Source organism: Sinocyclocheilus grahami, unplaced genomic scaffold, assembly GCF_001515645.1.
Source record: "Sinocyclocheilus grahami isolate Dianchi unplaced genomic scaffold, SAMN03320097.WGS_v1.1 scaffold690.1, whole genome shotgun sequence".
NCBI lineage: Eukaryota > Metazoa > Chordata > Actinopteri > Cypriniformes > Cyprinidae > Sinocyclocheilus > Sinocyclocheilus grahami.
This window is the reverse complement of record NW_015505869.1, coordinates 410,169-413,005: the sequence shown is the minus strand read 5'-3', so window position 1 is coordinate 413,005 and position 2,837 is coordinate 410,169. Positions and strand designations below refer to the sequence as shown.

Here is a 2,837-nt window from a genome sequence, read left to right as displayed (position 1 = left end):
TGAAAAAAATATTATTTTCTTTCAAAAATAAAAATCTTACTGACCCCAAACTTTTAAATACACGGTATAGTGTTTTTGACAGTATTAGATACATAATATCAATGCACTGCTATATAATGCTATAATAAATACTGGTCACACTTTAGTTTAGTTTAATGTCCAATTCTCACTATTAACTTTGACTTTTGCCTCAATAAACTCTGCTTTATTAATAGATAGTAAGTAGTTGTTAAGTTTAGGTGTATGGTAGAGTTAATATATAGAATATGGTCATGCAGAATAAGACATTAATACTGTATGTACTTTATAAGTACTAATAAATAGCCAATATGATATGCATGCTAATAAGCAACTAGTTAAAGTGAGAACTGGTCCCTAAACTAAAGTGTTACCTAAATACTGCTTTATACATATATCCAAAGGAAGCCTTAGGTAAAAATATTGTATAACCAATGAAAAACATGTACTATATTCACATTCCTCAGGCTTTAAAGGAAAACAGAAAAGCAGCAAGGCACGCATCTCATTTTTAGTGTGTGCAGTGTTCAGTCCTCCCCCTTCAACTCCTATAACCCTGCGACCAATGAGGGACTCTCAGCCTGTGATGTTAGGATCCATGCCAGCAAGTTCGGTGCCGACAGGGAAAACACGTTGAGAGCAGATCAGAGTCTGGACGCGCTCTAGCCGCTGTGTCCCACTGAACTCCTAGGAGTGAATGACAGACACGCAGCAGACGGACACTAATCTCTCCAGAGTCCAACACGGCTGTCTGGGTGAGTTTGCTCTGACTCTTCATGTCCTCAGCTTAATATGGGATGACGTTTACCTGTAAGAAATGTTAATCTCACACTCAGATATTGGTACATCTAATGCACTTCTTGAATGGAGACTCAGTACTTTCTCTGAGAAAGTTTGACATTAACACTTAGAAAGCTTGGCTTTTTTATAGATTTTTTTTTTGTCAATAAGAGTTTTACATAAGTTGTTCATTATGATACAAGGTGAAATGTACATCATTATACTGTTTTGTTACTTAGTGAGTTTTAGAATAACTGTACAGTTTAAGTGTGTCCCCAAAAGTCACTTAAGTCACACTTAAAAATGTCAGTTGTTATTGCAAACACTTGCTATGTTAGTGGATCATGTCTATACTTAATGTGATTCTCTACACCTGTGTATAGACGTAAAAAAAGACTAGCAGTTTCTGGGAAAAAAAAAGTTTCAAAGTACCATAAATCCCATTTTTTTCCCCTCGGTGTAGTCTGTGTGAATTGAAATCAACAAAACACCAGCTGCTTAAAAGTCATTGAAGCAAAAAATTATTATGAAAATTAGTTGAGACAATCCTGCATCATAGATGCTTGCTTTGCTATTTAGAATCTAGTACAATTTGAAGTGTGAAAAAGTGCCCACATACATTCTGAGAACACTGCAAATCGTTTATTCTGATGAACGCATGAAATATGTGGATGTCACATACACTATACTGTAAGAGGTATATCATGTGGTCACTTTTCCAATTATTCCACATTATCGTAATTACTCCTAATCAACATAAATGTGACGTTTATTCCGGTCGGATGTCTTTGATCCAATGCTGCGGTTAATTCCCAGAACGGGAAAGGTGTCCCAGTGAATGCATGATGTGCAACAATGCCCATGAGGATGAATGAAGCCTCGGTTTCGTGAGGTTAATGAATAGACTTTTGCACTTTATTAAGTTTATCATGTATTAAGGGTGAGGTGTATTAGAGGGCGTTGCTTTCTATAAAGCCCCCTTCCTGCTGTCTTTTTTCCTGAACTATGACTGGTATGATCAGTTTTTTAATAGCTTCCCCTCCCTCTCTCTGTCTCCACCCTCCAGATGTGTTAGATTCAGTGCTTTAAATGGTCATCTGCAGGCTAGGTGCTGCTCTTTATTGTGTTTCAGAGCTGGTGTGATCAGAGGACAGCAACAGGCTCTTTCATGTCGTATCTGTATTTGTTCAGAATCTTGTGAGCGAGTCAATGAACACTGTTGGTTCCTCTTGTTATGTGTAGACAAATCTATACAAAGTGTTTGTGCAGCTGGCTGAAATTACATTTAACTAGATGCCTCACTACCAGTTTGTGTTTTCTGACAGGGCAGAGCATTTTTGGGGCTTGATTACATTGTTTTACCTGAGGCAGAACCACACATCGTACAGAGCATGTTTAACCCTCATACCCTCATCTTCAACGGTTTGTTGAAGAACAGTCATACTACTACTAACTTTTTTTTTTTTTACATAACACAGCATAAACAACAATCATCTGGTCTTCACCAGCTTCTATAATTATACAACTCTATGTCTCGGATAACACATAACAGATTTTGTTGTTATTATTTATCCAAAAGCAAAGGAAGCCAAAATGCTGAAACCATGACTGAACAACATGAATCCGGATGCATCAACAAGGAAGGTTGTTGTTGTCATCAGTCTGAATAGAATTATAAGGCCATTTCTGAACAATTTGAAACCAATCATTCTTTATTTTCTGCATTATTCGGGATGATTTACAAACAGAACACTGATGAAAATGGAAAATTCCTGTCAGGAGCAGAAGTCTTTGAAAATTCACACCTTGGTGTGTGTGTGTGTGTGTGTGTGTGTGTACCTGGTGTTTATCACGTTATGGGGACCAAATGTCCCCACAAGGATAGTAATACTAGTAAATTGTGACCTCTGACATTTTTGAGGTCCCCATGAGGAAACAAGCTTATAAATCATACAGAATGAGTTTTTTTGAGAAAGTAAAAATGCACAAAGTTTCCTGTAAGGGGTAGGTTTAGGGGTAGGGTTGGTGTAGGGCAATAG

At 37.3% G+C, this 2,837-nt stretch overlaps 1 protein-coding gene across 1 annotated transcript in view; it reads left to right on the top strand.

Moving 5' to 3' along the window:
* The first annotated feature begins 666 nt into the window (after positions 1-666).
* The window catches only part of LOC107559533 (myosin light chain kinase, smooth muscle-like), a 97,001-nt gene continuing 94,830 nt past the window's right edge, over positions 667-2,837 (top strand). Inside the window, exon 1 of the mRNA XM_016243391.1 lies at positions 667-773. The gene's annotated coding sequence lies outside the window, so the exon portion shown is untranslated. The remainder of the gene's footprint in view (positions 774-2,837) is intronic.